The sequence below is a fragment of the Sciurus carolinensis genome, chromosome 2 (genome assembly GCF_902686445.1).
Source record: "Sciurus carolinensis chromosome 2, mSciCar1.2, whole genome shotgun sequence".
In the NCBI taxonomy this organism is placed as follows: domain Eukaryota; kingdom Metazoa; phylum Chordata; class Mammalia; order Rodentia; family Sciuridae; genus Sciurus; species Sciurus carolinensis.
This window is the reverse complement of record NC_062214.1, coordinates 19,246,028-19,260,817: the sequence shown is the minus strand read 5'-3', so window position 1 is coordinate 19,260,817 and position 14,790 is coordinate 19,246,028.

Here is a 14,790-nt window from a genome sequence, read left to right as displayed (position 1 = left end):
TTGCCCTTGTGCATTGGCCTTGTGACTCAGTGTTGGTTCTTGCTCCTCTGCCCAGTGTCCATATTCCCCCTCCACTTGATGCCTAATGGTACCTGCATGGTTGCCTGAGTCTTGCCTGCTCCAGTGTCTCCTCACTTATCAGAGGGCAGAAAGTTCTGAGTAGACCATTGGGAGACCAGTGTTTGCTTGGACAATTGAATGATCCTGCCTTGATTGTTTTAGTCAGCTTTGGGTCACTGTGACCAAAAGAGTCAACAAGAATAACTTAGAGAGTGGAGGAAAAGTTTATTTTGGCTCATGATTTCAGAGGTTCAGTCTATGGTTGACTGACTTCATGGCTCTGGGCTCAAGATGAGGCAGAATATCATGGCGGAAGGGCATGGTGAATGAAAGTAGCTCAGGACATGGCAACCAGGAAGTAGAGAGAACTTCATTCATCAGGGACAAAAATCACACCCCCAGTGATTACTTCCTCCAGTCACATCCTACCTGCCTATAGCTACCACTCAGCTACCATCCAGGTTACAACTTGCATAATCTAATTGTTTGATCTCTAAAAATTCTTTCATTGTCTCACAAACAAGCTTTTGGGGACACCTTATATCAAAACACTGATACATGCAAATTCCTGGTCCCCACCTACTTGGGCTCCCAGTGCTACCCAGAAATCTTTACCTCTCCTTTGTGCTCTCTTTCTTATTCTCCAAAGTGCTTGCCTTGGTGGTATCTCATGTCTTCAGATCTTCAATCTCTCTTCTCTTTTAGAGTGGAAAGATAACCTTATAAAGAGTTCACTGAAAATATGGAAGCTGTCAGAGGGGTGGATCCTCTGTGCTTTCTGTCCCTCTCCCTGGCTGCCCACCTTCACATGTATCTCTCCCTGCATCCATCCCCTCAGTCCTCCTTCCTGCCATGTAGAAGACGTCTCCTGTCTCTAGCATTAGGTTGTTTTCCCCCACCGGGACCTGGACTCCAACCCTGAAACCTCTCCAGGTAACCCTGTCCATCAATCATGTCTCCTTCTCCTGAATCTTCTCTTCTCTTCTGGTTTTTCATCAGCTTCTTAACATATTTAATATCTCTTACCCATCTTCATTTAGTCCAGTGTGTTTTCTAACTACTACCCTATCTTTTCCCCCATCGCACTGGATGTCATAATAAAGGGGGTTTGCATTTCTTGGCACTTGTCAATGTAGTGACAATATATAGTGAACATCCTCAATTGCCTGGTATTCATATATTTGATCTTTACGATAACCCGGGGATAACTTAGTGCCAGTTGAGTTCACACCTAAGCAAGGTGTAGAGAGGTGAACTTCCCCAAGGGCACATGGCGGTGTGAGTTTAATCCCAGGCCTGCCTGCACAGCTCCCTCACCTCCAGCTCTGCTCCACAGTACGGTCCCCCACTGTGGGCCAGTGAAGACCTCCCTGCCATTACCTCTAATGGCAACCCTGGGGATCTGATTCCACCTGATGGAGCTCCAGATAGTACTGTGCTCTCCATTCACTTCTGGAACCTTCTCTTTTTGGTTATTCTTGAGGCCCCATGTTCTTGTTTTCCTTTTGCCTCTCTAGTCACTTCTCAGTCACATTTGCAGAGTCTTCTCTCGCTCCCAGACCTTGCATTTTGGGGTTCTCCAGGGTTCCGTGCTTTGTCCTCTTTCTACTCTCCACACCGTCCAAGTCTTCATTTACTGACTACATCCTAAGAAGGGCCAACTCTTGCTTCTGACCTCTGGGCCGTAGACTGTCTGTTTGCTCCATATGTCAACACCAACATTTCCTCAAATCAGGGTCCAAGAGTTCACCCAGGTGCCTCAGCTGAAATTTGCATTTTGACTCTTTTATTTCTTCTACTGATTCCCTCTTTCAGTGTTCTATTTCTCTTAGTACCACCTACTAGTCACCCTGTGCTCCCAACGCATCCCTTTACAGGCCTCCAGGTCCCCTGATGTCCCCGCTTCCACCATCTCTTCCCTGCCTTCTGCTACTGGCTTCTAACTGGTCTAATTCTACTCTTGAGGTTTCTATAAGCTTTTTATTTAAAAAAATTAGTTACAAACTATTTAAAACACACGGAAAACTAGAGAGAATGATAAGATGGGTACCTATTCATCTACCACCTAGATTTAACCAACTATTATTGTTATCATTTTTTGTTATCAGGGATTGAACCCAGGGACGCTTAACCACTGATCCATACCTTCGGCCCTTTATTTTGTTTTATTTTGCTAAGTTGCTGAGGCTGGCTTTGAACTTGAGATCCTCCTGCCTCAGCCTTCCAAGCAGCTGGAATTATAGGTGTGTACCACTCTGCCCAGTTCCAACAACAGTATTTTATTTTGATTTTATTAGTTGAAAAATTTTCATAGAGTTAGAGAAAGGGCACTCCATTCTTTTCTTCCCTATATTTCCACCCCAGAGGTAATTAACAGTGTAAGCTTATATATATCCTTTCTTTCCATGTTTAAAACATTCATATGTAAATATGTATCCACAAATGCCCTATTTTGAATATTTAAAATTTACATAAATCTTATTTTACTACATGTTTCATTCTGAAAATTTTTAGTGAATATTAAGTCTTTGTGATATCTTTGAGATATTTTATCTTTTATTTGTGTTGAGACATTGAGGTCATAATTCATTCATTTGAACTGCTGCGTTGGACTGCAGTTATGTTCCATACTTTCTCTATCCTTGGTTATGTCCAGATTTTCACTATTATAAAAAGTACTTCAATGAGCATGCTTATTCATTGAAACTTGTACATTTATGTGTTTCTCTCCTCTCCAAGGTTCAGGTGAAAATGAGAATATTTGAAAGTTATGGTGGTGAATATCTGTCTCCATATGTTCTGCCTACTCTAACAAAAGACCACAGACACAGTAATTTATAATGACAGAAATTTATTTATAGTTCTGGAATCCAAGATCAAGGTTGTGGTAGATTTGAGGTCTCATAGACAGTCTTCTTTTCACTCTAATCTTACATGGCAGATGGGGCGAAGGGTCTCTCTTGGGTCTCTTTTATAAGAATACTAATCCCATTTATGGAGGCTGAATTACCTCCCAAAATTTCCACTTCCTCTTACCCTACCCTCACCTTAGGGTGAGGAGTTTGGAAGGATATAAACATTCAGACCATAATAACATCTTTGCCAGATTCTGCCAATTCTTTTTCCCAGTACCATGGTTGTACAAATTGATACTTCCACTAAGAGTTTCTCAGAATTTCCATTTTCTTACATCCTTGCTTCAACTCATGGTGAAAATATGAAGAATGAGAAGTGGTGCCTTGTCGGGGTTCCCGGGACCCCCAGCCTTGAGCACGGTCAAGATGGCGCCTGGCGCTGAGCCAAAAGTTGCCAGCTATACAGTAAACAACCAGCGAATTCCAATGATTGGCTAGTTAACGATGTGATTAGAGCATGCCCACCTCGTGTACATATTCTATGCCTGCAGCTGTCCGCGCGTTTACCTCGTGTGCTCTCCCCTGATTGGTTGAAGTGTATATAAGCTTGGTGGGTGGGGGAGTAGGCGGCGGCTGAAGCTGAAGCTGGGAGTAGGAAGAAGCTGAGAGAAGAAGAAGCTGAGAGTAGGAGAAGAAGCGAGGAAGAAGAGTGCGAGCAAGGGCGAGAGCCGAGTGGGAGAAGCGGAGCAGCCGAAGCAGGTGTGAGCCGAGCGGGAGGAGCAGAGCGACCGGAGCAGGCGAGAGTTAAGCAGAGCGAGAGAAAGAAAAGAGAGAAAGGGATTAGAAAAGAGGGAAAGAAAGGAAGACTGTGCACAATAAACTTCCAAAGCTTCAGACGTTTGTCGTGTCTCTCTCTGCGGCCAGAGGGAACGCGATAGTGCCTTGAGGTTCTGACCTGTGTCTCCCCGTTGCTAGTGATTTTGAGAGATTTTCATGTTGGTCCTTAATGTCTTCTGTCTATTGCAGGTTCCCAACTCTTGTACATTCTCATATCCTTTGTATAATTTGCTTTTTTTTTTTAAATTGGTTTTAGGAATCCTTTATATGTTTTGAAAAATCAATCCTTTGTTGGCTATGTGCTTTGCTTTTACTTCATTTGTGATATTTTATCTTTTTGTGGAGTTTTAAATTTTATTGTAGAAAAATGTATCCATCTTTCCCATTGTGATTTGTGCCCTTTGGTCTTGTTTAAAAATGTCCTTCAATGTGATAAAGTTGTTGTGCTGTGTTTTGAAAGTTTTATAGTTTTTCTTTCCTTTTTTTTTTTTTTTTGCATTTGGGATCTTTAATTTATCTGAAATTTATGCGTATTCAGGTGTGGCTGTGGGATTTAATTTTACTTCAATTTTCATGTAGATATTGAGTTGTACGAAGCCATTTATTGACTAAATAATTTCCCCACTGATCTGTAATACCAACTCCAACATGCACTAAATTATTCTAAGTACTAATAAACTTTTGAGATTTTTATTCTTTTCCTTTCTTCTAATTGTTGATCCTTACACTGGTACTACATACTTAAGTTACTACAGTTTTATAATGACTCTTTTTTTAAATTCATTTTTATTGTAAACAAATGGGATAGGATGAAATTGGAGAATATAATGACTCTTTTAAAAGGTGAACTGTAAGTAGCATACCTAAAGTTCATCCTTCAAAAGATAGTAATTTGACTTTTTTGTGTGTGTGTGATGTCAGAGTTGTGCCATTATCACCCCAATCAAATTTAGAGTGTTTTATTACCTCAAAAGAAATCCTAAGCTTTTAAACTATCCATCCCCAAACTCAGTATCTACTGCAAGCCCTGGGTGGCCACTAATCTATTTTCTGTACTTTTAGATTTGCTTATTGTGGATGATTTTTATACTTAGGATAGTGTTCTTAAAGTTAATCAGTGCTGAAGTATACAACAGTACCATTTTGTTTTTTATGGCTAAATATTATTCCTATGTATGGACACATCATAATTTGTTTATATATTCATTATTTAACAGACACTTGGATTTTCCCACTTTTTGGCTATTATGAATTATACTGCTATAAATTTTCATGTACAAGTTTTTGTATGAACATATGTTTTTAATTCTCTTGGCTTTATATCTAAGAGAGGAATTGCTGGGACATGTGGTAACTAACTTATTGAGGAACCATTTTCTGTTCCCACCAACAGAATATGGCAATCCAATTTTCCACATTCTTGCCAACACTTGTTAATTTCCATTTTAAAAAATTATAGCCTTCCTTTTTGGGTATAAAATGTTGTTTCATTGTGGTTTTAATTTCCAGTTCCCTAATGACTAATGATGTTCAGCATCTTTTCATGTTTTTATTGGCTGTTACATATCTTCTTTGTAGAAGTTCTACTCAAACCCTTTGTTTATTTTTAAACTGGGTCTTTTAATGTTGAGTTCTAGGAATAATTAATCTTCATATGAAGTAAATATATAAAGAATATTCTCTTTCATCTATTCCTCCTCCTTCTTCAAAATTATGGTATCTCTTCTTTGGTCTTTGCCCACATTTATGAATTTTAGGATCAATATGTTATATCTCACAATTTTTTTATCCTGGCAGATTTTTAATTGAACTTATTGATGGATTACTTTGGGAGAGAATTGCCATCCTCAGATTATTGTCTTCTCATCTATGAACATGGTATATCTTTCTATTTGCTTGGATTTTCTTTATGTAATATTCTGCCAAGTTTCAGGGTGCTGAAAATTTCAGGTTTCTGCCAAGTTTCTTCCTCATGGAGAAAGTCACATGACCTTCCCCAGTCTTCTTCCCTAGGGTCAATTGCCCATCACTCCTATTCTTATATTAGTTTGAGAGTTGCTTTTCCTTCTCTTGTGCTCCTTGTTACCTTCAAATGAAGATTTTACCCTTTTGGAAACTCCAAGAACTTTTGGATTCCTGAACTTGGAAGAGGATAAAGAAAGTAGTGTCCTTTCCTTCAAATGTGCCAGATTTTCAACAAAATCCTTTGGTTGAAGCTTATAATATAAAAATTGATGGGACAAATCTTGTGTTCAAAGAAACTTGGTGTGTTTTAAAGACCTATAAACAATCTACAAACCTAGAAACTTGTAATTAAATAGTTAGTTGCAGGTAAGTAAATTATTATAGTATTAATGAAAAAATCCGCCCCTTTAGTGAAATGTACATTTTTAATAATAAATAGGATAAAGAAAAAAAAATAGAAGAAGTTGTCCCTTAAAAGTTGACCTCTGAATCTGTGTAGTAGGGAGGGGACATAAATCATTTTTGAGAGGATCTCCGGGAAGGAAGCTTGGGTGGGCTCTTTTCTTAGGAAGATACAATGAGAAGTCAATCATTGGCTCTAAGAGAGGTTGTAACTGACAAATAATTAAGGCTCACAAAGTCCACACCTCTCAGTATATGGAACTTGAAAGTAGAAGATGAACAAATATTCATGTAGGGTCATGAATCATGGGAGAAGAAACAAATTTTTGGTTTTCCAGATTATAAGGATGCTTTTGATTGAATAAAGTGAGTAGGGCAGAATTCAGCCAAGTGGAAGGGACTCAAAGGGAGAAGATAACAGCACAGGGTGGGGTGGGGAGAGCCTGCACTTGTAACCAGGACCTGTAATGTGTGACAAGGACCGGCTATGGACACATCACCTGAACCATGACTGGAACTTCTTCTGACCCAAAGAGAAGCGCTCTGGAAAGAATGATGGCTGTGACTGTCCCCTGCATTCTCAAAGGAGACCTCTCTGGTGCTGTCTGTTCCTGAGTTGTTTCACCTGGAAGCCTCTAGGTGGTGCACCTGAGTTCCAGCCGATTCAGCCTGGGAAAAGAGCAGGACTTACTAAACAGAACTGGGAGTTAGCGAAGAACAGAGGTCCTAGGGGACTAGAAGACAGTCCTCAGAGCAGGTAAAGGGGAGTTCAAGACTGTGTTTCATCATAATTCAAAAAACCTAATCCCAAGGGGAGGAAGCCAATTGTGCTATTTACAGTGATAATGTGGAGTGTTAAGCAGTAAAATGAAAGTCTTAATTAATTTTCTATTCAGTTTATATTTATTGAATGTCTCCTATATGCCAGAAACTCTTCTAGGTCCTGAGCGTATGTACAGCAGTCAACAAAGCAAAGCCCCTGCCTGCAGCTCTGTGGGGAAGGGAAATAGGCAATAAGCAGACAGAAATGCTGAGGTACAAGAGCAGAGGAAGACATGAGGAGGATTTAGTAATCGGCTAGGAGCGTGAAGGTATGGCTTCTGAGATCAGGGTTTGCAAGATGAAATAGGAGCCTCCCTATTGGTTGCAGTCCAACCAGTGGAGCAGGAATAGGGGGAAGAGGGCAGTGGGGACCAAGGAAGAATGTGCGTCCAGACCCAGAGACATCAGCCAGATGTTGGATGGACTTGGGCAGCTGCCAGGAGTCAGTCCACATTGACAGATGTGAAGTGTCGGCGGGGTTGGTCGTGTTGGGGCAGGTCATGGGATTTGCGTCGTTTTCAGTGGTGAGGTGACAGCAGTGGGGGCTTTTAGGTGGGAAGATTTTCCAACAGCGTCTGGGGGATGCTTTGGAGTAGAAGGAGACTCAAGTCAGGGAGACCAGCGGGGAGGCACTTGGGGCAGCCGTCCAGGAGGCTGTCAGGGGAGAGGTGGGCTCAATTAGCACAGTGCTGATGAAGGTACAGGAAAAGAGGCAGGTTGGACGGAATTTGGTGACCAATTAAACATGGGGGTGACTAGGTGGGGAGGAGTCCATGTCCATGCCCTGGCCCTTGCCCTGGGTGGCCATTCGCATTGCCTGAGATGGCTCCCTGAGCCCCTTGAGGGTGTCTGCCTGACCCCAAAGTCATTTTTATTACTTTCAAGTGTGTAGAGTAACAAGAACTGAACTAATAAAGTGCAGCAGTTCTGCTTTAATGAGCAGAAAAGAGTAATTTGTAATTAGCATATACATTATTTGTACATAATGAGTGCTTCCAAAGTCCTTGTGGGGGTTGTTTGTCTTCCTAAGTATTTAAACCACCCCCACCTCTGAACCTTCTTGTTTACACAGTTTATTTGTACTATTTGTTCATAAAAATATACACAAGTACATTTGTACACATTTGCACATTCATTCACCTGCAGCCAGAGAGGCACATCTAGGGAAATGTGGCTATTTTCCTTCACTCAGTCCCGAGTACAACCCACTTCTAGCACGTGGCACAGGGGTACGCTCAGGTCCACACATGAGTGCGTGCATGTACAAACATATGTAAATGTACCTATTCCAGGAAGTACAGGTACACAGAACATGTGTTCTTTTAAGAAGTTCACATCCATACATCTTTCCATGTACATATATATATGCATGCCTATATGAATGTACATATATATACGTGTACTATACATGTATATATGTATGTAAATATGTATATATATGTATATGTATATGAAAATATACATGGACGTGTATCTCTCTATATGTGTACATTCATATAGGTTTATATGTCAATACAGGTACTTCCATACATGCTAGGAAATGTTGGGAATTCAGTTAGTCCATCTCTCCTCAAGAACTCATAGTAAGGTCTTCACCATTTTAATCTTGTCCAAAGATTTGAGGTTTCTGAGACTCTCTTCTTGTTTGCAGCATCTTGTCTTGTATGGGTTGGCTGCTGTTAGGAAACGTTACCTCCCTGATGTACACTGGCTAGCGGGGCTTATAAAAGTTCTGTAGAATAGAAAGAGAAACACTATGCATTCCATAGCAACAGGCCGAAGTGAGTCCCGAGAAGCAGATTTTTGCTTTCCTGACTCCAGACCTCTGCTGGGGCAATAAATAAAGAGTTCTAGCTTAGTATCATGTTTTTGGGTCCTCAGGTAAAAAACTCCGTATGGACTGAAAGCAAACATGCTCAGCACTAATTATGCACCAGGGCTTTTCCTCTATATCACTGTATAAACTTTTTCTGCAGCATTTTGAAGTTAGAATGATTATTCCCATTTTGCAGAGGCAAAAACAGAGGCCCAAAGAAATGAAAGCACATGCTCCTCTGGCACAGATTTGGGCTGGAGCCCAGAAGCGTCTCCTGCATTGTTTAATCTCTGCTTCTCCGTAGGGCATCCCTCTCTGTGGGATCTTCCACGTCCAGGGTCTGCTGGAGCAGCTAGGAGAGGGTGGCAGAGCCGCAGTGGTCCTCGAGGCCTCTCAACTCCCGAGAGGCATTTTATGGGTTGAAGGCTGAGAGCAGAGATGACATGCTCCATTCAGTCAAGGATCAGAGATGGTGCTTCCTGGGGAAGCCAGCACCAGCAGGACATTTCAAGGCTGATCACCTTTCCTGACCTTGCTGCTTGCTTTCCACACGACTCCAGAGATGCAGGTGGTTATGTCCTCCTTTCTCTGAGGATTTGAGTGGATGTCGTATTTCAGGTCCTCCTTGGGTGCTAAGCTCCTGCAATGTACCCCAAGTGAAAAGGAAAAGGACCAGGACTCCTTCATTGTGTTTCAAATGTCATGTCCCCTAAGGTTGATAAGTTGTAAGTTTGGTTACCTGCCATTCACTGACCATTTACCCTCTGCCAGGCCTTGTGCTTAGACCTGGGCACAGGTGAAACTAAAGAAGGCACCAAGCTAGTTTTGGTGGACTGCACTGGAAACATTTTAAAGAAAAATAGTAATACACATATTTTTACAACTATTCTTTTAATTTCAGCCTTAAAGTGCTATAAGGAGAAAGTAATGATAAGAACAGTGATAGTAACAACAGCTGATATTATTGAATAATTAATAACCAGGTGCTATGATGGTCCTAATGTTCTAAACGCACTGCATGTAACAGTTTCGTCAGTTCTCACCACCCTCCTAAGAAGTTCTAGCTCTGCTTTGATGGATATTACTGCTCTCATCTTACTATTGAAAAAATGCAGAATCCTTGAGGTGACACGATCAGGGAGGCGTCCACAGGTAGGACCCAGGTTCCCTGACTCAGGATTGATCTCATGTCCTTGTACTATCCAGGGTAGAGACTGCAAGGGCAGGAAGAACGGAATCAGTCTTGGTAACTACACATCTGTTCTGTCCTTCAAGTCACTGTAACCCTAAAACTATCATGGGTAATGGTGTCCAAACAAGTCATTGGCATGTCTGACTTCCAGGAAATAGGAAGGAGGCTCCATGCCTGTCTTGCTGGTACTGCTTTATTTTATAGTGTTTGTCAATTTCCTTGATGTAAATACTTGCACAGTGGCAGATTTCAAGCTACCAACCGTTTAACAGTTCGGAGAGAAGGAGAGAGGAGAGCAGAATACTTAAAGGCTGCATATTTAACAATTGGCTCTGGGGCTCCAGCCCACAGCTGGGCCCAAGACTCAGCAATTAACCTTTTGCTTCTCCTGAACTCCAAGGAGGCCGGGGCGTGGGAACGGCACCGGCAGGACATTTCGAGGCAGTTTCTCCATTGCCTCAACCTGGATGGGCTGAGGTGCTTTTTACTTCTTCCTTTGCCACCCTCAGGGAGAGAACAAAGACTGGATCTCAGAAAGGCCAGGGCCTCTAATCTCTCAGTGAAAGACGTTGAAAGGAGAGGAAGGTAGCTGGTCTACCACAGAGAGTTGGCAAGGCTGGGTCTCCAGAGGCCAAGGCCAGGGGCTCCGGGAGTGGAGTACTGAGCAGAGCCGGCAGGCTGGGAGGAAACAGCTGGAGGAAGGCCTCCCGGACCCTCTATCCTGTCTCCATCACTCCCACACAGATTAATGAGCCCCAGGATGCCCTTGGTGTTGGCCAGTCAGGCTCTGGGCCTCCCCAAAATAGACAGGACGCCTGGTGCCTCTTGCCAGGGTTCTAGCTATTGTCTTTATGATCCTGGTGGGTTCAGGGATCACATCCTAACACTTCCTCTTCATGCTTAATCACCGTCCTGATGGATGGTGCTTGCATGGACAGTTGATCAGGGAACAAACTCTGGGCAGACAAGCCCCGTGGTGTGTATGTGGGTGTTTGTGGCTGACAAGGAGGAAGTGGGGCCATTGTGGGGCTTTGCAGGGACTCAGAGGTCCGTTCTTGACTGAGGCTGGCTGAGGGGGCGGCAGGCTTAGAGTTGGTGCCCTGGGTGGGGGCAGCGCATGGGCCAGAGTTCGCCACTAGGGGGCAGACCGTGACAGCAGGTGGGCCAGGCTAAACCCTGTCACATCTCAGAATGCCTGTGGGAGGACCGATAGCCATGCAGGGAGGCCCGCCCTGGGTCTTGAGGATCATCTCCAGAGAAAATTACAGCCCAGGGCATTCTGGGAAGTGAGGATTGTGGAGATGGAAGGCCACGTGTAGGTTCCCTTTACATCTTGGTCCACAGTAATGGGGTATCGACTAGCGACCTCAGCATCTGGACAGGGAGGGACAGTGGCTTCCCCTTCTGTGGAAGGTGTCAAGCTAGGAAAAGCATTAAGGACAGAGGAGGGCATGCTGGGACAGAGCCAGGAGCAGGTGACTGTAGCCCAAGGACATAAGCCAGATGCAGGAGACCTGGGTTGGGGATATATAAGCCTCTGAAGGTCCTTCTTGGCTTGTATCCTGGCCAGGCCAGCTTGCTCTCAGTCTAGCAATGCTGAGCTTTTTCCAGTTTCTCCAAAGAAGTCCTGCCATTTTCTGCTCTTAGCTCTGCAGTATTTAGCCTTGGTTGATTCTAGTGACTTATGAGCCCTCGGAGTCTGCTGCCTGCCCAGGATGGAATTTTCCAAGGATGTGTTAAAGAACAGCTGTGAAGGTCAGAGAAACTTGGGATTCATACTGAGGAGCTAAGACTGGGGAACCCGCCCCCCACTGGGAGGCCTGGTAGACCCAGGAGCCTGTAGTCATCCGTTCCTCCGTCTCCCCCATCAGTCCATCCACCCACTTATCAGTTCACTTATTTATGCATCCTGCCATGCATGCCCCCATCCTTATCTGTCTCCCATCCTTCCATCCATCCATCCTCCAACCATCCATTAATCTATTGTATGAAGATGTATCTTGGAAGCTTACTCTGTGCAAGGCTTTCTTTTGGATCCTGAGATATAGAACAGAAAAGTCTCAGACCTCATGCAACCTCATTTGAATGGCAGCATCCCAGTGATGATTCAAATCCTAATAATGACCTAAGGATGAAAACAGATGGGTTTGCTCTTAAGCCACCAAGGCAGCAAACTCCCTACGCCGTGTCCTGGTACATACAGACACATATGTATGAATGTTCTCCGAAATGTGCCTACCTTTGTGTATGCTCATGAGTCCCCTTGGACAGTAACACATCTTCAGGATCATTTGGTCACACACACCAACACATGAATGTAAAATTATCTGGACACTTGTGTGCATGGGCACATGAATTCACATATGCACATATACATGGGCATATGAGGCACTTACACATATTTGCACATGCATGCATGCATACCCAGAAATACACGGGTACACACACATGCACGGTCACTCAAGTGCACTGGCATGTGCACATAACTGCATACAAATATGTGCACTTGGGCACAGCTGGGATCTGCATGCCTACAAGATAAGTGTGCTCTATCTTGTGCACAGGTCACATGCACATGAGCCTATGGGTGTGCATATATGTGCATGCAAATACTTTCTCTGACTTTGACCTTTTTCCCCAAAGTCCCCATATCCCGCTATTTCCCCATTCTATCCTGGGGAATTATCCATATCTCTGACAAGAGAATGGGTTACAAATGCAGCCACAGAGCTGTTTTGACACTTTTGATGAATAACATTCAATACTATTAATTGGAACAATTGCTTTTCATTTAACTAAATCACGGGAATTGCTAAACTAAATTGAAACGGAATGTAATTTTGCCTCGCACTGCTTTAATATGAGCCTCTAAATGTCTTCTCCCTGAAGGATTAGTAACTTAATCACCCACCAGTGATAACTGCTTCCCAGGCTCAGCTGGGAGGCTTCCTGCTCAGCAGCAGCCTGGCCGGGAACAGGCTGGGGGCCCAGCAGCGGCTCCTCCTGCCCCTGGCTTCCTCTTGCTGCATTATTCTTCGCAGGGGAATACTATTCTCTCCCTTCTTAGAGTCTAGCCGGACCCTCCGAGACTATCTGCTTTCCCTTTCCTCTGCTTCTCTACGGTCTTGCCTGGGATCTGCTGTCCTGGGAGCTTAAATGTGAGCTCGGCCTGTCTCTGAGCTTCTCTCAGTCTTTGTCCTGAAAATGCTGGCCCTGGAATCCTGGGCCACAGAGACCTTGAGTGCAGCCCAGAATCCGGCTTAGTCTCCAGAGGCAGGTTGACATCCTCCCTCCTCTGCTGGGGGCTCAAGGAAGGTCTCAGGCAGGTGGGCTGTTATAGGGTGGTCTATTGTCCTGGTTTGTCTGGGTGGAGAGATTTCCAGGATATGCTAACACTGGACTGTCTCTAACCAATCAGGACAACTGATCCCCCTAACTGTGCCTCCAGCTAGAATTCATCCTTACTATTTATTGAGTGTTTACTGTATGCTAGGTGCTTGCCACGCATGATTTCATTTAAATTTTGGATCAATTGCATCATCTATTAACATTTTCATTATATGAATGAGACTTAGTCATTTAAAGACTTAGTCATTTAAAACCGTACCTATGATCTCACAGGTGTGGCTATAACCATAGTAATGATAACAGGGATAAGAGCAGCACATATTTAGAAGAGCCCACTTTGTGAGAGGTGGTCATGGTAAAGGCTCCGCGTGCGTCCACACACAACTACCCTGGAGATGGTGAGGTGGTCGTCATCCCACTTTATGGAGGAGAACACTGCAGCTCACAGAAGCGGAGTTACAGCTAGTGGATGCTAGCACTGTGATTCTGGACCCAAGAGGGTCTCCCTCCAGTGTCCACTACATTGGTTTTTGTCTATCAGGCCACACAGAGACTTCCCAAGTGGTTTTTCCCTCTGGGTGGCCCAAGGAATCCCTGGACAGAGGGCTTCTGCAGAAGGAGGCTCAGCAAATTGGAGTTGCTGGATTGAATGTGGCATCCTTTAAATATGGCTTCCACCCTTGGGACCAGGCATGGCCATTCTCTGAAAGGATTTCCAGGACAGAGACCCTCCTCCCCTTTCCAGTGACATGGTTCCTGGCACTGGGTCCCTTTGAATGGATTCTGCAAGTGGTTATGGGACAGGTGAGTTCTCTGCACATCTTCCTCCCCACCCTACTGACTGAGGGCTCACTAGGTCGCAGCAACAACCCTTTGTAGATCCCTGCATCTGCCTCTCCATCCCTAACTCCTCCCCTCCTTCGAGGTTGTTGGGCAAAGCTTCTAAATTCAGCTCTGAGTTGTCACTTCAGAATATATACTGGCATAGAAAGGTGACTTCTTTGAGAGGAACTAACATTTATTGGACCCTTATTAAGGGACAGGTGCCTTGCAGGGTATTTTGTATACTTTCTCATTCAACTTGACAATATTCCTCCAGGATGGAATTATTCCCATTTTATTGTACAGGGAACTGAGTCACCCAGTCAATGGCAAGCAGAGATTTAGGAGTCAAAACTCTTTGAGCCCAAAGACCTGATTCTCTTCTTAGGTTGGTCCTTTCATTCTCCAAAGTGTAGCTACTTCTGACCTTCAGCTTTCTTTATCTCTCTGGGGAGGGCTTGGCATGGAGTTGAAGCTTGTGGGGTTGGAAGGCAAGTGGAGGTGGGTCTGAAGGCTGGAGCCTCATGGGACCTTGGCCTGAGAGCTGTATGTCTGGTAAGTCCCCCTTCAGAAATCTGTCAGAATGGCTGCCCAAGGAGCTCAGGATGGGTCCCAGTATAGAGCAGTGGACTAACCAACGGTCACTACGATGATTATTTTTGTGATATCTG